The sequence below is a fragment of the Miniopterus natalensis genome, chromosome 10 (assembly GCF_054644295.1).
Source record: "Miniopterus natalensis isolate mMinNat1 chromosome 10, mMinNat1.hap1, whole genome shotgun sequence".
NCBI lineage: Eukaryota > Metazoa > Chordata > Mammalia > Chiroptera > Miniopteridae > Miniopterus > Miniopterus natalensis.
In genome coordinates, this window is record NC_142090.1 from 27,000,351 (window position 1) to 27,024,946 (window position 24,596).

The window sequence follows — 24,596 nt, forward strand, 5'->3', positions numbered from 1 at the left end:
TATTTCCTTCTATTGAATCAACCCCTTTAGTATTACATAGTGACCTTAATTGTCTCTTGTTACGGCCTTCAGTTTGAAGTATATTTTATCAATGAGTATTGTTACCCCAGAATTTTTTAATTTAGAGGATATTTTTCCCGTTGCTTTTCAGAGTGAGTGGAAGGGGGAGAGAGAGAAAGAGAAACATCAATGTGAGGGAGACAAATTAATTGGTTGCCTCCAATATACACTCTGACTGTGGATGGAGCCTGCAACCAAGATATGTGTCCTTGGCTGGAATTGAACCTGGAAAGCCATTAGTCCATGGGCAGACCCTCTAACCACTGAGCCAAACCAACCAGGGCAGTCCTCTGTTTCTTAATTGTTTTTTCCTTTTGTTCTATGATTGAGTGATTTTTTTCTACCTTGTCTTCTAATTCGCTGATCAATCTTCAGCTTCCATTAATCTGCTGTTTATTACTTCTAATTTATTCCCTATATCTTCTGTGGCATTCTTAATTTCCTTCATAGTTTCTATTTCTTTTCGCATGCTATTTATTGTCCTTACAATCAGTAATCTGAACTCTATATCTGATAGATTGCTTATCATCATTTCATTTATCACTTCTTCTGGAGAATTCTCTTGCTATTTCATTTGGGGTTTGTTTTTTGTCTTCCCACTTTGGCTTCCTGTTTGGGTTTGCTACTATGTATTAGGTACATCACCTAGGGCTCTCAGTCTTCTTAGGGGATCTCTAGTGCAGTCCCAGACACTGCTTATGACTGGCCCTGAGTACATTGTTTGTAGCTGTCAGCGTTCCACAACTTGTGGTTTCTTCTGCTGGGCTGGGTGCAGTTGGACAGGACCAAGATGCACACCCAAGTCTGCTTTTCAAGGCCAGGGTCCAGAAGAAAATCAGGCAAAGTTTCAAAGCATTCAGAGAACCACCTTTTCCTGTCAGCTGATTAATCTATGTTTGCTAATGAGCCTCATGCTATAGATTACAGCAGTCCATAAGCTCCACTGTGTAGGGCAAGAGTTTTCCAATGGGTGAGTCAATTACTTCACATCCTCAGGCAAATGCTGCCTGCTTGGCAAAGATCTGCCTGAGAAGTATTTCGTCTGCCTTATAGGGGAATGACTCAGCACAGAAATCCAGATGAGTGTTCTCTGATCTCTATCCCCAGAGCCAGCACCCCTAGATTCTCCTCACACAGATCTTGTGCATTCTGCTCTCCCTCTGCTGGAGCCCAGTGTGTTTAGTTTCACATGCTATTTTGTGTATTGACCCTTTAAGAGGGTGCCTGCATTTCAAGCAATCTCTCCCTGGCACACAGAAACCCTGTTCCTTTTCACAGCCAGTTGTTATGTGGGCACCTTTCTCAGTTCTGGTACTCTGGGCTGGGGAGCCCAGCTTGGGGTTTAGACCCCACAGTTCTCTGTGGGAACCCCCACAGCTGAGATATACCTCTGGAACTTCATCTGCTGCCTGTGGGAGCTCAGCCAGCCCTCTCACACCTCCACACTTCTTACCAGTCTCTATGCCATCTCCACTTTGCATCCTTGATTATAAGGGCTCTCTAAACCTATGGTTTTTCCAGATTTTAGTTGTAATTCCAGTTTGTTTCTGGGAAAGTGTCAGTGTAGCTTCCACTTAATCCACTACCATCTTAGAATCTTCTATGCCTTGGTATATATCTGAAGCAATTGTAAATGGGATTGTTTTCTTAGTTCCCTTTCTGACAGTTCATTACTGCTGTATAAAAGTTCAATTGATTTGTGAATATTTGTTATGTATCTTACTGCTTTACTGAATTCATTTTTCAATTCTAATAGTTTTTTGGTGGAATCTTTAGGGTTCTCTGTACTCAGTATCATGTCATCTTGCCCCTTGTTTTTCACTATTTATTATAAGCCCTGGGATTGTGCTGTGCTCCACCATTAAATGGGGAGACCTTATCTACCTCTCAGTTTGTATGTGGTCTATGCTGGCCCGGCAGTATTGTACAATTGTTTAATTCTGGTCTTTTGTTGTCAGCATCTACTCCACACTGGCTGAGATGTCTCCTCTCTAAATGCACATCTAAACTTCTTTCTTTTTATCAGCTGCAAAGCTTGGAGCTGCAGCAGTCATTTTGTGACCATGAGAAGACCAAACAACAACAATATAAAAGCCACATGTTACAAATGGTGAAATAAAGAAATTGAAAAAGATTGTGTCCTTCATGTCCTCACTGAGTTCCTGAATTAAACCTGGAATCATATAAATCTGGAACTCTTAAATAATGAATCTTTATGGTGTAAACCAAGGTTCTGCAAAAGTTTTCTGTAAAGGACCAAATAGTAATATTTTAGGGTTTGCAGGCCAAGAGGCAAAATTGAAGGTATTTGTAGGTACTTATATATCAAGAAAGAAGAAAAATTTTCACAATTTTTTTCCTGACAAAATTAAAAAATATATTAACTAGGTACAATAGAGGCCCCCTGGGTTTGAATTCCAGCTGAACTACCATTAGCTGTATGATCTTTGGCTGCTTGCTAAACCCATCCAGAAGCTTCAGTGTTTTCATCTATAAAAATACTTAATAATACCTACTTCATAAGGTTATTGTAACAAATTAAATGAGATAAGTTCAAAGATTTAGAGTAGTGCATGACATACTTTACAGCATCTGTTATATGTTATCTCTTAATTTTTCCAACCATGTAATATTGTGAGGAACTCTTCTTAGCTTTCCTGTTGTACAATAACTGGCAATGGGCTATTTTTGGGCCATGGGCATAGTGTGTCGACCTCTGTTTTGAGCTACTGTTATTAGATGATTTGCTGCTGAAAGCATGACTGACTGTACAAGAATAAGGAAGAGGGTACAGGACCCACCAACATAGCATTTAACTCTCTTGGTTTATTTACAGTTCTCTCTACCCCTACTGGTGTATTCTCACCAATATCTCCCCCCCCCCATACACACACACACAGAGTTTATAGTTTACAGGTCTTATTTGGCATTGAGGGCAGAATGAAAATCTTGCTCAGTCAATATTTGTTCAATACATTCACTGTTGTCTTACAACTCTCAGATTTAGGCTTTTAATATAAAATTTAAGACCTTATTTGTCCTTGTTTTTAGTTTGTTTGCTTTCTTTCCCCTTAAGCAGTTGTAGCATCTGTTTTCTGGTGTGAATAAGATTCGGGAAAGGAGAGCTGAAGAAACAAAGTAATCAATACTTCAAATATCACCCTACCACAGAAATAAACAAGATATTGAGAGATTGTTATGAGTGATATGAATAGAATAAATTGCTTACCTGGCTAGGAAATAACTTGGGTGTGGTAAGTAGGGAAAACTATTTGAGATAAGTCATTTGGGAAAGACTTGAGGAGGTGATATTTGGTTTGAGACCTGAAGAATAGAAAATGCAAGTCATGTGAAGAAGGGTGAATAGTGAAGGCATGAGGAGATGGGGTTGTGAGGGGAGAACCCCAGAAGGGGGAACAGCATGCAGAATGCTCTGAGGTAGAGAGCACTTAATGCATTCCAAGAACAGAAAGAAGGCCAGTGCCAAGAAGCCAAGAGGGAAATGAGATAGAGGGATGATGTGAGATCTGCAGGCACAGGCCTTGTTAACAATGGATGTTGAGAACTTTTAAGTAGGGAAGGGAAATGACGAGATATGCAGTATAGAAAGATCACTCCACTGTGGCTATTATATATAAGAAATAGGTTAGAAAGAAACAAGAGTAGAAGCAGAAAACAAGTTTAATTGTTCCCACAGTCTAGGTGGTTTGTATTAGGGTGATGACATTGGGGTAGAGAGAAGTGGAATTACCTACGGTATATTTTGGAAGTAAATTTGGCAGGACTTGCTGTCAACTGGATGTGGAGATAAGAGAAAGGGAAGAATTGAAAATGTCCATGGCCTTACCTATCTAGCCAAGTTCATTCCATACTAGGGGCTTTTTTAGGCACTGTTCTCTTGCTAGAAATGATCTTACCTGAGTTTATTTACTCCTTCCATCTGTTACTAGCATTAGGGTTCTTGGGTTCCCCAACACAGAAACTGAGAGGAATTTCCTGATGGATTTTATTAAGCTTATGCTTGAGCACAAGGGAGACAGCACAGAGGAAAGGAAGGTCCAATGAACTGGCTCTGCTTGGCTGCTTTCATAAGCTGAGCACAAAGGGGGCTTGTGTGAAAAGGCAGGCTTTTTAAAAAAGGTAGGCTTGCAGAATTTACCATATCAGGTTGAATTCCTTTTCCAGCTGTGTTGCCTGGTTTGTACCTTCACTGTGGGAGCAAGATAGCAGACCACTCATTATTGCCACCCTGAGATCCTATAATGGTCAAACCTTGATCAACTGTGCCTGCTGGTTAGTAGTTTTAGCAGGAAAAAGGGAGATAAAATCATCTACCTCCATGTTTTTGAGTAGTGAGTGGAGGGGTGGTGATATTTTTATTCTGATCACTTCATCTTAGCTTGGCTTCCTGGCCACCCAGTATTTTCTATTCCTGGGCCTAAGTCCCTATGCTACCTCACTTCTTGGTTTACATGCAATCTCTTCTGAGAGACCTTTTCCCTGTTTTGTTTCCTTCATACACTTATGTGGAATTTTCTTGTTGACTTGCTCAGTGCCTGTCTTTCTTTTAGTGAAACCAGGCAAACTGGTCCATTACTACCTGTTGCCACTAAGTCAATAAGCAGAGACAAAGTTGAATTTTTTATGAGCATTTATTAATCTCAAATAGTAGATAATCTGAGAAAGCAGCAGGTATTAGCACCTTGAAAAACTGCTATGCCAAACAAATTTTTATATAAGGTTAGTGGGTGGGGAAAAAAGTCTAAAGTTAGTGGATTCCCAGGGACTGCCTTTTTTCATTGTCCTTGTAAAGATTAGCCCCAGAGAGCTTTCTTCATTCAGATAAGGAGCACTGTCCTTGATCTGGGTTCCAGGCTGCCTTATCTCTGGGGCCTGTTCTCCTTCTTGTAACATGTCCTTTAGTTTCCCAGGGTCTGTAAGAAAATCTCTCCATGGTGTCAAAACAGCTTAACCTGTTCCTGGAACTGGAGAATAGTCAGCATTTATAGAAATAATATCAAATGAATGATGGGGTGGGCTACAATTCCCACTGTTATACTAGTGAGTAAGGACTTCCACTTTCAGATTTATAGGCACACTCCTAAGTACCCAAAACAGTGTCTGGCACTGGAAGAGTAGGAGAAAAGTTTGTAAAACGAATAAATTCTGATTAAAAACAAAACAAGGCAGCAATTTAACCCCAACAGCTGGGTTCTGCAAAATATTTTTCTATAAAATATGTTTAAACATTACCCAGATCAGTAGATACTAGATTATAGGGGCCATGAAGTATATGTTTGTTGAGAGAGATTAGTAGGTATGAATGTGCAGACACACATGCATTTTTCTGAGAAGATGCATCATAGCTTTGTTGTAGGTGGTGGAAACAGCACCAGGTGTTAGACTGGTGGGGTTGGACCCAACTTGGGATCAGCAATCTTGGTACTTGAGTTCTGGCTAGGAAAGAATTCAAAGCCAAGGCTCCAACTATAAGAGAGCATTTATTTATTTATTTATAAAATCACAGGGGTAGAAAAAGTAATTCCTAGAAGAAATGGGCTTAGGAAAGAAGTTATAAAGGTAAAGGAAGGGGCCTTGGTGCTTGGAAGTGAGGAAGCTAGTGGTAATGTGCCTGGGGGATTGGATGGGGGGGGCAAATGCAAAGGTAAGGGTATGCTCCCAGCAGGTCCTCTGTCTTAATGGTTTTAAGGGTAGAGATTTTAGGGAGGTCCCAGGGGAAGATCTCAATAGAATATTCAGCAGTTTTCCAGGTGTATCCTTTCAGGGTTGTGGTCTGGATTGATTAGTTGGTGCCAGGGTGTGTGTGTGGGGGGGGATGGGGAGGGGTGGTAATGGTGGTGAGGTCAGCTGTGGCTTGTTTTTTGCTTTTCTGGGCCTGGAGCTAGAATACAATGGAGACCTAGATGTTATCTCTAGGAAAGAAAGGTCAGGGGGTCCAAACTGCAAGACCAGTGATATGCTAGGGGAGGAAAGGCCACCCTGGGGGTGAAGTTTCACACTACAATTGTTCTTTGCTAGGCACCTGGGGCTTTCCCCCCTGATGACTTTCTCTACGTGACCCATCAACTTGCTCTGTCCATGTGTGTTTAACTGCCTACCACAGCTTTCTTCAGATTTTCAAATGACTCCTTGACTTCAAAAATGGTTAAGAAACACTGTGCTACTGGCTTGAATATACCCCAAATTTTCTACAACTGTTATTGGGCACTACACTAATTTTTTACTAAATATTTTTACACAAAAAAAGAGAAAATATATTTCCACATCATAAGAAGTATTTCCTAAGATGCTATGAAAAGTTTCTTTCCCAGTACCAGCAGTGTCCTCCCACTGAGTAACCTCTAAGTGATGACAAGCCCAGGTGCACCATGTAGTCAGATATAGCACATGATGACCTTATTTCAGCCTTTTAATGTGTCTGGAACTATCATTGGCCTGAAATGAGAGTAGGGACATCTTCTGGCTTCTCTCAGGAACTGCCACATGAACCATTTTTCTAGTGAAAATTTCAGAAATATGATCTCATCATACTCAAACATATGATCAGAAGCACAAACTGCTTTTCCTTTTATTTTTTTTTCTATTTTTATTTTTTAAATAGATAAATTTTTAATGTATTGTTACCCTCATTTTCATTAGAATACATTCATGGCACTTGAACCTCTACCGTTTCTTGGCTATTCCTTTTACTTACATGGAGCTATTCACCTATTAGAGGTTAGCAATTTAAGAATAATTATTAAAACAATAATTTACTTAGCTACTGATTTTCCCTGAGTACTGGTTGGATATAAAAAACTAAATTAATAACTACATTTTTTGGATACTTTGTATTTTACTTTGCTACCCTAACATTATGGAAACCTGAAATTTTTGATATAATCTTGGAATCTGTAAGTATTAAAAGTACATTTGAAGTAAAAGTGAACCTTAAGTCATTATATTTTGTAATAATCAAGGCACATCTTTTTCTATACACCTATGTAGTTCAAATTTTATTATGAATCTAAAATGTACTGTGTAAGTCTTAATTTTGTTTAAAGTCCTGCTATCAATAAGCCTTCATCAGTTACTAAGAAAATCACTGCTTATAAGTAAATTAAAATTTAATCTAATAAAATTATTTAAGTTAAATAAATTTTAGTACCTAAAATTTTAATTAATAATATTTGGTAAATTAAATTTATTGTTATCATTTGTTATTTTGATTTATCCTACATATACTTTAAGTAATAGTTTCTACTTCCTGTTAGAGGAAGAATCCTCCACTGGGTTACACAGTATAGACTTGTAATAAGCTACTTAATTGTAATTAAAATTAATTGTATTAAAAATTGTAAAGGTAACTGGGTAACATTTATCATAAATTAATTAAATTCACCTTTAATGAATTAATTAAATTCTCCTTTCCGGATTTCTTTTACCTCATCTATAAAAGGGCATTGAACTATATATATTATCCTTACAATCTCTTCTAGTTCTAACATACTATACTATACAGCCAAATTATATAAATTTATATATTTAAACATTACATTTTATAACAATTCAAGGAGAGAAAAGATGGTGGAACTGCGAAGAAGCATAGCGTCCCTGCTCCCAGCCATGGACTCGATTTTCTCCTAAAATACTACGGCCCGGCTGGGCATGGCTCAGCGGTTGAGCATCGACTTAGGATCCAGGCAATCAGGGTTCAACTCCTGGTCAGGGCACGTGCTTGGGTTTTGACCTCAATCCCCAGTCAGGGGTGTGCAGGAGGCAGCCAATCAATGACTCTCTCACCATTGATGTTTCTATCTCTCTATCCCTCTCCTTTCCTCTCTCTGAAATCAATATATAAAATAATAATAATAATAATAATAATAATAATAAATAATAAATAATAATAATAATAAAATACTATGTAGCCACCTTGGAAAACCAGAGAAACATACCTGAGTGGACAGTGTGTAAGTAGAGAGCATTGAAGAAACATCATAGAGTCTCATAAAAGAGGGGGTCATAGAAAAGGGGAGTCCTCCCTGAAGCCTGTGCTGGACTCTGAGACCTGAAGATTGGAGGCTGCAAAGCTCCCTCCCCTTGGGAGTGCGGACTTGCCTCCAAAGGCAGGAATCTCACACCTGGAGCGGAGGAGAGGAGAAGGAGTGCTCTGTGCTGAGGGCAAGGGGACCTAGGGGAGCGGTGAGTCTGCCAGGCAGTGCCTTCATAGGAAACAAAGCTTCTAGTGGCAGACTCGACCAGGGTCTAATGCTCGGGACACTGATCATAGGAAAAGCTGTCGCAAGGCCTGTGGCACCTGAGTGGTAAGGGACCAGATGAATGCACTGAGCAGTGGCACACAGGGACCCTCTGCCTCCCTGTAAGGCATTGTGTTGAGCCCCAGAAAGCACTGAATCTGCATGGTGTGAGGGAGGGGAGGAGAGCTCTCCTTCCCTGAGATCCCAGTGGGGAGAGTTGGATCTGTGGCCAGCCCTGAGACGCTTTGTGGTGGCACTGAGCTCCCAATGTGGAGAGCCTGGGATTTGTGACCATCCCTGAGGGGTGCTGTGGTGGCGTGTGAAGCTGCCCCAACTTTGTTGAGATCAGCGGGACAAGGGAGCTGCCTGGATCTGGCTTTGGGTCCCCTCCAGCTTGGTGCCTTGGCATGAGGGTGATGGGACCTTGCAGGATGACTCTCTGCCTGTGAGTTGCTTTATGCATTTTTGAGTTTCTGATCACTGAACTGACTCCCACCTTCCCAGAATGCGCTGGGTGGGCAGACCAGCAGAAGCTGGGATTTGGGTCTGCATAGTACACAGTTTGAGAGGTGCACCTGGTGCTACCAACCAACCAGAAGCTGGGAAGGGAGGGGCGGAGCACTCCAGACTCTTCTGCAGCCTGGGAGCACCACATCAACAGGAAAGGGGCTGATTCAAATCACTAAAGCCCCAGATCCACAGGGCACAGTCCTGAAGGGGAAGGAAGAGCAGCTCACTGGAGGACATTACAAGAATAAGACTCTCAGGGACTGTTGTTTGGGAGCTGGGGGAAAAGCTGAAAACCCCTGCCAGGGGCTGGACAGACAAAGGGCTCACTGGAATGTTTTTTAATCCAATCCACTGAGCCCAGGCCTCTGAAACTGCCCATACAGAAAAGGTAACAGGCTGAAATCAATCTGAATATGCAGCAGGCCAGTGCCTGGGGAACTAGAATTAGAAGACAGGGTAGGGACTGAGGAGCTGACTGTGGAGCAGAGAGTAACTCCTTCATAGTGAGTGCTTGACAGCAAAATCTCTAAGTAAAGGGAGTGACACCCTGAGCTACACTAGCCATCTTGCACCCTAAAGACTCTACAGAAGACTCTCGAGTAAGACCAGGCAACTACAAGGTTGCAAAATAGCTGACAAGAGGAGGTGGTCCACAGAGAGCCTCAGATCAACCATCTACCTAAGGACACCAGAGCCAAACCTAGACGGCTCCTCACACTGGCTGATACACAAGCACCTCCCAGGAGAATGGAAATCAGGTACAAAATAGAGAGCCTCAAACAACATAAGCTGCCCAGAAAAAAACTCACCTGATTGACTGTCTTTGTGGGTTTTTTCCCCTTCCTCTTTTTCCCTTAGGAAAAAGAGAAAGAGATAAAATTATTTATTCTTTCTTTTTAAATTTTATAATTTTTTTTAATTAAAAAAACTTTTAATTAATTATTTTTTAAAGAATTTTGGTTTGTTTTTTGTTTTGTTTGATTTATTTGCTTTTTTTCATTTTAACCTTACTTCTACTATCAAGACTTTCTTGATATTCCCTGCTTAATTGCTGCCACTTTATCATTATACCCAAAGAGTTTACTGCTTTTCTCTATAGTTTCCCCCAAATCTCTTATGGACTCCCTCCCTGCCTCGGCTTTATCTCTCTCTCTCCTCTTGATCCATTGGCAAGACTTTTTTTCTTCTTCTTCTTTTCTTTATTTCTTTTGTTTTCCTCCCTTCTGTCGTCCTGTCTTTTTATTCAATTGTTAGTTTCTCTTATTCTCTTTATTGTATTTTTATTTTTTCATTTTCAACTATTATCCTATTCCTACTTTCTCCCTTAATTTTTTTCTGGCCCTTCTTTAAGAATCTTTTCTCTGCCTTTTTTTATCTCCCAGTAACTTCTCTATTTTTTACATTTTAGTTTATTATTTTCTAAATTTTTGTCACTATTTACAAGAGTTTACTTTTCTCTCTCTAAGCTCTACTTTTCTTTCTCTCTTTCCTTTTTGTACCTTTTTTTCCCTCTAGAATTTGTGTTCTCACTTCACTCTCCCAGTTCTATTTTCATTTGGGTTGTTTTCATTGTGATTGTCAAGATATTTTTTTAAGACACCCCTTGTTTCCTGGAAGTTTAGTTATGTGTTGTCCTGCCTTGCCAGCATTCGTACAACAGCCTACATGATGAGGTTGGGGCTGAGACACACAGCCACACTGAGAGGAGAGTCCTCCCAAGGACTGATCAACAACAATCTAGTTCCAACCACAACAGGAGAGCCCAAGGAACTCACAAAAGAAACACCCACAAAAGGGACATGCCTAGAGCAAATAGCTCAGAAGTATAAGGAAAACACACCTCTAGGCTCCACTGGACTCACAGAACAAAATCCCAAACCATAAGGCTGGAAAACAACAAATGTATTTAATATATAGACACAAACACTAAGGACCACCAAAATGAAGAAACAAAGAAACAATCCCCAAATTAAAGAAAAGGAAAAATCACCAGCAAAAGACTTTGATTAGATGGAGTTAAGCTAGTTATCAGAAACTGAGTTCAGAGTAATGATTAAAAAGATGTGCACAGAAATTAATGAGAAAAACAAGTCACTAGATTATAAGATCGAGGGTCTTAGTAAAAACATGAAAAAAATAGATACATAACATAAACAAAAATCAACAAAAATAAAGAATGCTTTATCTGGCATTAAGAATACACTGGAAGGAATTAAAAGCAGGTTCAATGAAGAAGAAGAGAGAATAAGTGACTTCAAAGACAAGTTAAAAAAATCACTCAATCAGAGCAGCAAAAAGAAAAAACACTTAAAAAGCATGAGGACAGTTGAAGGGACCTTTGGGACAACATGAAGCAAAACAACATTGGCATTATAGGGGAGACAGAGAGAGAGGAGAGAGAGCAAGGGATATAGAACTGGGTGGAGGAAATAATGACAGAAAACGTCCCTATGCTAGTGAGAGAGAAAGCCACACAAGTTCATGAAGCACAGAGGGTTTCAAACAAGAGGGACCCAAAGAGACCCACTCCAAGACACATCATATTTAAAATGGCAAATGTCAAGGACAAAAAAAGAATATTGAGGGTTGCAAGAGAGAGACAAACAGTGACCTACAAGGGAACCCCTTTTAAGGCTGATATCAGATCTCTCAACAGAAACTCTTCCAGCCAGAAGAGAGTGGCATGAAGTTCTCCAAGTAATGGAAAGCAAGAACATGCAACCAAGATTGCTTTATCCAGCAAGGCTATCATTTAAAATTGAAGGGGAAATAAAAAGCTTCCCAGAGAAAAAAAGGTTAAAGGAGTTCAGTACCACCAAACCAGCATTGCAAGAAATGCTGAAAAGACTGCTCTAAGAAAAAGAAAGAATAGTGAGAGAAAGGTACATCAACATAAAGGGGGTAAATGCCATTAAATAAGTATATATCAATAGTAACCTTAAATGTAAATGAAATAAATGGTGCAATCAAGAAACATAGAGTAGCTGAATGGATAAGAAAACAGGACCCAAACATATGCTGTCTACAAGAGACCCACCTTAGAGCAAAAGACTCACACAGGCTAAAAGTGAGGGGATGGAATAAAATATTCCATGCAAATGGAAAGAAAAGGAAAGCTGGAGTAGCAATACTTATTTCTGACAAAACAGATGTCAAAATAAAGACCATAACAGGAGACAAAGGTGGTCACTACATAATACTAAAGGGATCAATCCAACAGGAGGAAATAACCCTTATAAACATTTATGCACCCAATATAGGAGCACCTAAATATATAAAAAATTTCTTGGGGGACTTTTAGTGGGAGATTGTCAGCAACACAATCATCGTGGGGGACTTTAACACCCCACTGCTAACACTGGACAGATCATGAAGAAAAAAATCAACAGGGAAACAAAGACCTTACAAGACTCACTAGACCTAATAGATTTAATTGACATTTACAGAACATTTCATCCCTACGCAGCAGAATACACATTCCTCTCAAGTGTACATGAAACATTCTCAAAAATAGACCACATATTAGGGCACAGGGCAAACCACTACAAATTCAAGAAAATTGAAATCATATGAAACATCTTCTCCGATCACAATGCCATGAAACTAGAAATCAACCACTATAAAAATACTCAAAATATTCAAACTCATGGAAGCTAAATAGCATGCTATTAAACAGTGAATAGGTTACCAATGAGATCAAGGAAGAAAGCAAACACTTCATGGAAAAAAATAAAAAGGAACAGACAACCAAAAATCTATGGGATACAGAGAAAGCAGTCCTGAGAGAAAAATTCATAGCATTACAATCTCAAGAAACAAGAAACAGCTCTAATAAACCATCTAACACAACAACTAGAAGAACTAGAACAAGAACAGCAAAAAAAGAGAGAGGACCCAAATAAATAAAATCAGAAATCAAAGATACTATATAACAACCAACCAAACAGAAATACAAAGAATTATAAGGAAATACTACAAGCAACTATATGTCAACAAACTGGACAACATGGGTGAAATGGACAAATTCCTAGAAGCATACAATCTTCTAAAGCTGAATCAAGAAGAGGAAGAAAACCTGAATAGACTGGAAACAACTAATGAAATTTAAGTAGTAATCAAAAAACTTTCAGCAAACAAAAGTACTCGTCCAGATGGGTTTACAGGTGAGTTTTAACAAACATTCAAAGAATTAACACCTATTCTATTCAAACTATTCCAGAAAATTCAAGAGGAGGGAAAACTCCTAAACTCTTTTTATGAGACCAGCATCATCCTAATCTCAAAGCTAGATAAAGAGACTCCAAAGAAAGAAAATTACAGGCCAATATCCCTGATGAACATAGGTGTTAAAATCCTCAACAAAATACTAGCAAACCAGATCCAGCAATACATTAAAAAGATCATACATCATGACCAAGTGGAATTTATTCTGAGGATGCAAGGCTGGTACAACATCCTCAAATCAATAAATGTGACACATCACATAAACAAAATGAAGGACAAAAATCATATGATCATATCAATAGATGCAGAAAAAGCATTTGACAAAATCCAGCTCCCGTTTTTGACAAAAACTCTCAGCAAAGTGGGAATAGAGGGATCATACCTCAACAGAATAAAGGCCATATATGACAAACCTACAGCCAACATCATACTCAACGGGCAAAAACTAAAACCATTTCTCTTAAAAACGGGAACAAGACAGGGATGTCCACTTTCACTATTGTTATTCCACATAGTACTGGAAGTCCTTGCCACAGTCATCAGACCAGAAAAAACATAAAAGGTATCCAAATTGGAAAAGAGGAAGTAAAACTGTCATTATTTGCAGATGACATGATATTGTACATAGAAAACCCTAAAGATGCCATCAAACTATTACTAGAGTTGATAAACAAATTTGGTAAGGTAGCTGGATACAAAACCAACATCCAGAAATCAATGGCATTCTTATACATCAACAATGAACTCTTAGAGAGAGAAACTAAAAAAGCAATAACATTTACCTTTGAAACTAAAAAAATAACATACCTAGGAATAAACTTAACCAAGGATGTAAAAGACCTGTACTCAGAAAACTACAGGACACTGAAAAAAGAAATAGAGGAAGATATAAACAAGTGCAAGAACATACTATGCTCATGGATTGAAAGAATTAATATCATTAAAATGTCCATACTGCTCAAAGGAATTTATATATGCAATGGAATTCCTATTAAAATACCAACAGCATATTTCACAGACTTAGAGAACAAATATTTCAAAAATTTATATGGGACAAAAAAGACCTCGAATAGCTGCAGTCATCTTGAGAAAAATGAACAGATTGGGAGGGATCACTTTATCAGATATCAAACTGTACTACAAAGCCATTGTAATCAAAACAGCCTGGTATTGGTACAACAGGCATATAGATCAATGGAACAGAATAGAGATCCCAGAAATAGACCCACACCATTATGATCAGTTAGCATTTGACAAAGGAGGCAAGAGCATGCTATGGAGTAAAGATAGTCTCTTCAATAAGTGGTGCTCTGAAAATTGGACAGATATATGCAAAAAAAATGAAACTAGACCACCAACTTTCACCATACACAAAAACAAACTAAAAATGGATAAAAGGCTTAAATGTAAGCCATGAAACTACAAAAATCCTGGAAGAAAACTGGCAGTAAAGTCCCAGACATCCCATGTAGTGGAATTTTCACTGATACATCTCCTAGGGCAAGAGAAACAAAAGAAAAAAAATAAACATATGAGACTACATCAAACTAAAAGCTTTTGCACAGCAAAAGAGAACAGCCTCAAAACACAAAGGAACCCCATGGTCTGGAAAACATTTTCCAAGGACTTATCTGATGAGGGGCTAATTTTCAAAGTGTACAAAGAACTCATGCTACTCATCAAGAGGAGGGCAAACAACTCGATTAAGAAATGGGCAAAGGATCTGAATAGACTTTTCTCCAAAGAGACATACAGATGGCCAAGAGACCCATGAGAAAATGCCTAATGTTGCCAATCATCAGAGAGATGCAAATTAAAACCACAATGAGGTATCACTTCACATCTGTAAGAATGGCTACCATCAACAAATCAACAAAAGACTCATGCTGGCAAGGATGTGGAGAAAGGGGAACCCTAGTACACTGCTGGTGGGAATGCAGACTGGTGCAACCACTATGAAAAACAGTGTGGAGCTTCCTCAAAAAATTAAAAATGGAGCTGCCTTTTGACCCAGTGATCCCACTTCTGGGAATATTCCCTAAGAATCCTGAAACACTAGTCAGAAAGAGTATATGCACCCCTATGTTCATAGCAGTGCAATTTACAACATCTTTAATCTGGAAACAGCCCAAGTGCCTATCATTAGTTGAGTGGATAAAAAAGCTGTGGGACATATACACCATGGAATACTATGCAAATGTAAAGGAAAAAAACCTCGTACCCTTTGGGACAGTGTGGATGAACCTGGAGAATATTATGCTAAGTGAAATAAGCCAGGCAAAGAAAGGCAAACATCACATGATCTCACTTATATGTTAAAATCTAAAAAACTTAACAAACTGATGAACAGAATAGACTCAATGACACAGAAGCATGGATCAGACTGATGAATCTCAGAAGGACGGAGGAGGGTGGGTGAGTGGAGGGGGAGAGATTAACCAAAGAATTCATATGCATATATTCACAACCTACCAAAGAGTTCATATGCATATATTCACAACCTAAGGACACGGACAATGGTATAGAATGGGACTGGGGAGGGGGGTGGGAAGGGGTTGAATGGTCATTGGAAAGAAAAAGGAGTATCTGCAATATTTTAAACAAAAATAAACACACACAAAAAAGATCAACCCAAACAGGCCCAAACCAAGACACATCCTAATTAAATAACAAATGTTAAACACCAAGAGAGACTTTTTTAAAAAAAATATTTCTTTATTGATTTCAAAGAGAGGAAGGGAGAGGAAGAGAGATAGAATCATCAATGATGAAAGAGTCATCATTGATCAGCTGCACCAAGAAAGGCTCTTAAGGGAAGCAAGAGAGACAAGAGACAGTCAGTGACCTTCAAAGGAGCTCTTATAAGGTTGCCAGCTAATTTTTCAACAAAACAGTACAGGCCAGGAGGAAATGGCATGAAGTATTTAAGTTAATGAAAACCAAAGATCTAAAACCAAGACTAATCTATCCAGCAAAGCTATCATTCAAAATTGAAGGTGAAATATATTGCTTCTCAAAAAAAAAAAAAAGAGGAAGAAGAAGAAAGAAGAAAGAAAGAAAGAAAGAAAGAAAGAAAGAAAGAAAGAGAGAGAGAGAGAGAGAGAGAGAGAGAGAGAGAGAGAGAGAGAGAGAGAGAAAGAAAGAAAGAAAGAAAGAAAGAAAGAAAGAAAGAAAGAAAGAAAGAAAGAAAGAAAGAAGAAAGAAAGAAAGAAAGAAAGAAAGAAAGAAAGAAAGAAAGAAAGAAAGAAAGAAAGAAAGAAAGAAAGAAAGAAAAGGGAAAAAAGGCTAAAGGAACTGTTGACACCAATCCAGCATTGCAAATAATGTTAAAAGGACTGCTGTAATAATAAGAGGAAATAGAGAGATGAACACAACCATAAAGAATAAAAATTGCAATGAATAAGTACCTATCAATAATAACCTTAAATGTAAATGGATTAAATGCTTCAATCAAAAGACATAAGTTAGCTGATTGGATAAGAATACATTACCCATATATATGCTGTCTATAAGAGATGCATCTCAGGAAAAAATTACACAGGATGAAAGTGAAGGGGTGGAAAAAAAAATTCCATTCAAATGGAAATGAAAAAAAGCATGGGTGGCAATACTTATATCTGAGAAAATAGATTTTAGAGAAAAGACCATAAAAGAGACAGAGGAGGCCACTATATAATACTAAAGGGATGAATCTAAGAAGTGGATACAACCCTGGTAAACAAATATGCACCCAATACAGAAACACCTAAATATTTAAAAAGTCTTCTGGAAGACCTTAAGGGAGAGATTGACAGCAATACAGTCATAGTAGGGGACTTTAATGCTGCACTGACTTTACTGGATAGATCTCCCAGACAAAAAATTCAACAAGGAAACAGTCACCCTAAAGGACACACAGGATCAGAAGGATTTAATTGACATTTATAGAACATTTCATCCCACAGCTTCAGAATACACATTATTCTGAAGTGCACATGGACATTCTCAGAGATAGACCATATATTAGGACACAAAATAAATCTTTACAAGTTCAAGAAGATTAAAATTATATCAAGCATCTTCTTGAATCACAATGGCATGTAACTAGAGAACTGCTAAAATAAAATCACTCAAAAACACTCAAACACATGGTGGCTAAATAGCATGTTATTAAACAATGATTAGGTTAAAAATGAAATCATGGAAGAAATTAAAATCTTCCTGAAAACAAATGAAAATTAACACACAGCTACCCAAAATCTATGAGACACAGAGAAAGCAGCCTGAGCAGGAATTTCAAAGCACTTACAGGCCTACTTCAAGAAACAAGAAAAAGCTGAAATAAATGATCTAACTCTGCAAATAAAGAATAAAAAATTGAACAAGAAAAGCCCAAAAGCAGTAAGAGAAAGGAAATAATAAATATCAGAGTGAAAATAAAATGACATAGAGATTAAAAAAAACAATACAGAATATCAGGGAGACCACGAGCTAGTTCTTTGAAAAGATAAACAAGATTGATGAACCTTTAGCCAGATTCATCAAGAAACAAAGAGAAAGGGCCCAAATAAACAATCAGAAACAAAAGAGGTGAAGTAAATGACATCACATAAATAAAAAGGATTGTAAGAAAATACTATGAACAACTGTATGCTAGATAATTTGACAACCTGGGAAAAAAGGACAAATTTTTAGAAACATACAATTTCCCAAAACTGAATCAGGAAGAATCAGAAAACCAGAATAGGCTAATAACAAGTAATAAAATTGAAGCAGTAATAAAAAAACTCCCAGCAAACAAAAGTCCTGGACTGAATGAATTCACAGGGGAGTTTTACCAAACATTCATAGAAGAACTAACACCTATTCTCTTCAAACTATTCCAAAAAATTGAAAAGGAAGGCTTCAAAGCTCTTTTTTTTGAGGCTACTATTATCCTAATTCCAAATATAGATAAAGACACTACAAATAAATAAAATTATAGGCCGATATTCCTGATGAACATAGATGCTAAAATCCTCAACAAAATATAGTAAATATGATTCAGCAATACATTAAGAAGATCATGCACTATGACCAAGTGGGATTTATTCTGGGAATGCAAGAATGGTACGATATTCACAAATTAACAAAATGAAGAATATAATCACATGATCATATCAATAGATGCAGGAAAAGCATTTGACAAAATCCAGTATCCATTTTTGATAAAAACTCTCAGCAAAGGGTGAATAGGAGGATCATGCCTCAAAATATTAAAGTCCATATATGACAACACTACAGCCAACATCACACTCAATGGAAAAAATTAAAAGCATTTACCTTAAAAACAGGAACAAGATAGAGATGTCCACTTTCACCACTCTTATTCAATATAGTACTTAGAAGTCCTAGCCACAGCAGTCACACAAGAAGTAAAAATAAAAGGCATCCAAATTGGAAAGGAGAAAATAAAACTGTCATTATATGAAGATGACATGATATTGTGCATAGAAAACACTAGAGAATTCACCAAAAAACTACTAGAGTTAATAAATCAATTCAGCAAAGTAGCAGGATACAAAATTAACATCCAGAAGTTGATGGTATTTTTATATAACAACCATTAATTCTCAGAACAAAAAAAACCCCATTTATTATTGCAACAACAAAAAAAGATACTTTGGAATAAACTTAACCAAGGTGGTGAAATCCTATACTCATAAAACTATAAGGACATTGAAAAAGGAAATAGAGGAAGATACAAACAAATGTAAGCATATTCCGTGTTCATGGGTAGGAAGAATTAACATCATTAAAATGTCCATACTACCCCAAACAATCTATAGATTCAACACAATCCTTATTAAATTACCAATAGCACATTTCACAGATCTAGAACAAATAATACAAAAATTCATATGAAACAAAAAAGACCCTGAAGAGCCACAACAATCTTGAGAAAGAAGGAAAAGTTGGAGAAATCACAATGCCAAATATCAAATTATACTTCAAAGCTATTTTAATCAAAACAGCCTGGAATTGGCAAAAAAACAGGAAGATAGATGAATGCAACAGAACAGAGAACCCAGAAATCGACCCAAGCATTATGCTCAACTAATATTTGACAGTGAAGGTAAAAGCATACAATGGAGTAAAGACAGGCTCTTCAATAAACAGTGTTGGGAAACTGACAGGTATATGCCAAAAAATGAATCTGGATCACCAAATTACACCATACCCAAGAATAAACTCTAAATAGATAAAACACTTAAGTGTAAGTTGTGAAACCATAGGTAGCAAAATATCAGATATCTCATGTAGCAGAATATTCACGGATACATCATGTAGGGAAAGAGAAACAAAGGAAAAAATAAACATATGGGACTACATCAAAATCAAAAACTTCTACACAGCAAAAGAAACCATCAACAAATTAAAAGATATCTGGGGTATGGGAGAACATATTTACCAATAATACATGTGATAAGGGGTTAATTTCCAAAATATATAAAGAACTCATACAACTTAACAAAAGGAAGACAGACAATCCAATTAAAACATGGGCAAAGGACCTAAACAGACACTTCCCCAAAGTGGACCTACAGATGGCCAAGAGACATATGAAAAAATGCTCAATGTCACTAATCATCAGAGAGATAAAAATTAAGACAATAATGAGGTATCACCTCACATCTACCAGAATGGCTACTATCAACAAGTCAACAAATGACAAGTGCTAGTGAGGATGTGAAGAAAAAGAAATCCTAGTACGTTGCTGGTGGGAATGCAGACTGGTGCAGCCAATGTGGAAAGCAGTATCGAATTTCTTCAAAAGATTAAAAATGAAACTACCATTTGACCCAGAGATCTCAGTTCTAGGAATATATCCTTAGAATCCTGAAACACCAATCCAAAAGAATATACGCACCCCTATGTTCATAGAAGCTATTTACAATAGTTGAGATCTGGAAACAGCCCAAGTGCCCATCAGTAGATGAGTAGATTAAAAAGTTGTGGTTTATTTATTTATTGATTTAGTTTTTTAAATCTTTATTGTTGAAAATATTACAGATGTCCCCTTTTTACCCCATTAATCCCCTAATCCCCTTTACCTTACATCCACCCCACCCCCAGGCTTTCCCCAGACCAACGTCTGTGTCCATGGGTTAAGCTTATAAACACATAAGTTCTTCGATGAATCTCTCCTCACCCACTCCCCCTTCCCCACCTTCCCTCTGAGATCACTCAGTCTGTTCCATGCTTCTATGTGTCTGGATACGTTTTGTTCATCAGTTTATTTTGTTTATTACATTCCACATATAAGTGAGATCCTTCTTTATTACAGCTGCATAGTATTCCATGGTGTAAATGTACCACAGCTTTTTAATCCACTCATCTACTGATGGGCACTTGGGTTCTTTCCAGATCTTAGCTATTGAAAATTGTGCTGTTATGAACATAAGGGTGCATGAGTTCTTTGTGATTGGTGTTTTGGGTTTCTTAGGATATAAAGTTTTGGTACATTTATACAATGGAATACTATGCAGCTGTAAAAAGGAGGACCTCTTACCCTTTGGGACTGTTTTGGCCACCATGGCCAAGAGAATATACCTAAGGAACTAACAGTAAAGGTAGAACAAGGTCCCTATTGTACAGGACAAGGCCCGACAAACTAGCCCAATAATTACTGCTCCCCCTGAGTTCCTATGGAAAGGACAAACCAGCCACGCTCTGGCCAAGAATAACCCCATTACTCACTGTAGAACATTGTGTTTAAATCGTCCCTTTTGTGTTGCTAAAGGTCCCCCCTTGTTTCCTGTAACAAAAACTGACAGCCTGACAAATTCTTGGAAACCCTTTTACCACAGTGCTTTTGTGGTTACTGAGCATAAAGTGAGAGAAGATCTAAGGGTCAGGGCTGCAGTTCAGCTCTTACATGGGTGAGACGCTGCAGTTGTAGCCGCTGGCCAGCTAATAAAGGCTTCAAAATTCAAACACAAACTCTGGTGGTCGTCTGTCACGGGTCACACCAGAACAGGACAGCATGGAGGGACCTGGAGAATATTATGCTAAGTGAAATAAGCCAGTCAGAGAAAAGACCAGTATCACATGATTTCACTTATATGTGGAATCAAATGAACAAAATAAACCTTTGAGCAAAATAGTCCCAGAGGCATGGAAGCATGGAACAGACTGAGGGATCTCAGAGGGAAGGCAGGGGTGGTGGTGCAGGCAGAGAATAACCAAAGAACTTATGTGTGTGTATGCATAACCCATGGACACAGGCAATAGTGTGGTGAGGGCCTGAGGTGGGGCAGAAGCCTGCTGGAGGGGAACTATGGGAGAAAATGGAGGATGTTTGTAATTCCCTCAACAATAAAGATAGATAAATTTTTAAATAAAAATATTTATAAATAAATAAATTTTAAAAAATATATTGACCATATTTTGGTGTTTTGCCTAATAATCTTTGTCTAACAGTCACAAAGATTTTCTCCTAGAAGTTTTATAGTTTAAGATACTTTTAAATCTCTGATTTATTTTCGGGTTTTGTTTTGTTTTGTTTTTGGTGTATTGTGTGAAGTGTGGATTATTAAAATTTAGTTTTTTGCCCTTTGATGTCCAATTGTTTCATTGCCATTTTAGCAATTGACTTTATATATGTGCACCTATTTCTGGATGCTCTTGTTTGGTTCCATGGATCTATTTGTCTATCTTGACAGTAATACCTTACTATCTTTATTATTGTAGCTCTATAATAAATCTTAAAATCACATTAAAAAATGCAGATGGAGGGGAAAAGGTTTGTAACCACTACTGACAGTTCTTTCTGTTGTCAAAAATGTTAAATGTTTTGGGAGGAGAAATCTGTCTATCTTTTCCCTTATTACTTCAGAGTTTTGTCTGTTTTTTTTTTTTAAAGAAAGGTTTTCTCTATCTCAATATTATTAATTTCAAAACATTCACTGGTTGGGCTAGATCTTTAGTCTAGCTGGAATTTGTTGTTCTTTTTATCAGGTGGAATGGGGTAGGGGGTAGGGTTCTATCTTTTAAGATTAGGCTAAATTGCAGGTGATAAGAAACAAAATAGCAGTGGCTTAGACAAGACAGAGGCTTATTTCTTTTTAATGTAAAAGTCCAGGTATATAGTTCAAGTTCAAGCTGATATGGTGCTCCTAAATGTAAAGAATAAGGTTCAAGCACCATGTGTGCCTGGACCTGATGGTCCAAGTTAGTGGCATTTAAGTTCCAGGCAGCAGGAAAAAGAGGGAAACAAGAAGGGAGCACTCAGATTTGGACCTGTAGGAGAGTTCTCAATTTAACCCACCATACTTTTGCTTAACCAGTTAGCCCAAACTTATTCACATAGCCATTTCTAGCTTTAAGGGAAGCTGGAAAATGTAGTCTTTGTTCTTCAAGAGCAGATGAATAGCTAAAAATGGATTTGCGGGGGAAACTAGCAATTTCTGCTATAGATTACCCGTTGGCCTATGTGAAGGCACGCTTCTTACCACACACACCAAAGACCTCTTCTTTATTGCAGTCAGCTCAAAGTCCAAGAAATCTGGATGAATGTGTAGTTCTCTTCATAAAAAATAAATGTAGCCCCGGCCTCCTTGGCTTAGTGGTTGAGTGTCAACCTATGAACCAGGTTGTCACAATTCAATTCTGGGTTAGGGCACATGCTGGGTTGCAGGCTTGACTCCCAGTACTGAGTGCAGGAGGCAGCTGGTCAATGACTCTCTCATCATTGATGTTTCTATTTCTCTCTCCTTCTCCCTTCATCTCTCTGAAATCAATAAAAAAAAGACATACTTCTTTTTTTTAAAAAAAAAAGAACAAATGTATCTTTTCATTGTCCAACAAATGATAAATTAAAAGATGTTATCTTTCCCCAAACACTCAATATAAAATGGAGGTGTAGGCACAGAATAATCACAATTCAGAAATGAGACAAAATGGAAATTACATATTTGGATGAAAAGGGGCCACATACTAAACTGAAAAGCTCAGGGAAAGCCTGTGTGGCAGGCTTGCAAATGCAGAGACCTAAAATAACCACCAAGGATGGTCTGAAATTAAAACTTTTTCACTAAAAGCAGTTTATGGTGGGTAGTCGTGTCCTAGGCTAGAATCTCCCCTGACAAAGGTCAATCTTTACCTTAACTAACCCATTCTTATTGTCTTTTGAATCTACAATAACATTCCTTTGGAATATCAGGGTAACTCCCCTTTTTCCATACCCCTCAGAGCACAACCAGTGCACCAGGGCAAAGATCATAAATCCTCTCATTGTTTTATCATGTTAATTGTTGACTGTTAACTATCCTGTATCCACTTAGGTAAAAGATGTATGTGTCTATCATTTTACTTTTCATCCAGTTTCATGTTTTCCTGCTTTGCTTACTCCTGCCTCCATAATCTATCACCAGTGGATTTCATGTAATACACTTACATCTGCTTTTTTTATTGTAATGTATAAAATATGGTGCAAAACTGCCATTTTGCCCTGGCCGGTTTGGCTCAGTGATTAGAGCTTGGGTCCATGACCGAAGGGTTAAGGGTTTGATTCAGGGTGAAGGGCACATACCTTGGTTGTAGGCTTGATCCTCAGCCCCTGGATGTGTCTCTGTCACATCAATGTCTCTCTCTCTCTCTCTCTCTTTCTCTTCTCCCCTCTACTCACTAAAAAAAAAAAAAAAGTCAATGGAAAAAATATCCTCCAGTGAGGATTAAAAAACAAACAAACAAAACCTGCCATTCTCTTGAGCATTATCTCAATCCCTTGAGATTTTGCTTCTCAGAAATTGTCGACAGTTTGGCACAAATAAACTCACAAAAATTCTCTATAGGATTGAATGTTTCTTACACTGACGTTTACTTGATGTAGTCTGCAGGATTCCAAAGAAGCTCTCCCAGGACCACCCCATGGACTCAGACATGGTGCTAGGATCCAGCAAAGGGCCCATTGATCCCACCAGCTCCTTGTCACATTGGGTGAACTTGGGTGAGTTGTCTCTTGGACCCAGGAGCTTCCCTTGTTTGTGGTAGAGGGTATGACTTTATTTGAGCTGTATTTTTAAATCCTCAGGTTAAGTGTTGACAGAAACCAGGCTAAGGCAAGACAGGAGGAAAAATGAGTGGCTGGCTTTTCAAGTGGAATTGCTCTCTGAGAGTCTGAGCAAAAAACTTTTGCTGTATAAATGAGAGCTGAACTCAGTTTAGCTCTGAAGATAAAGGGGCATGTCCTCCCTCTAGCCCTAATCTTGGGTGTTCTTAGGGGACTAAGAATCTTTGTGAAGTGTCAGAAATTGTTCCTCATAACCTGAAGGAGTCCCATAGGAAAATTCCAACTCAACTGTAATTCAACTGACTGATTCTTCCAGGAAAGAGTCTATAAGGTTTGGCCAACCAGTGTCCTGAGCCCTTCTGGTTGTTTTAGACAGCTGGGAGGGAAACTGAGGCACATAAGAGGGTTGAATGAGACTCAAGAGGTGAGAGCCTTGTGGAGCTCAACTCATAAGCAGCACACTTCAACTCACTACATAACATCTTTAGAAAATTTGCTCAGTCCTAGCCGGT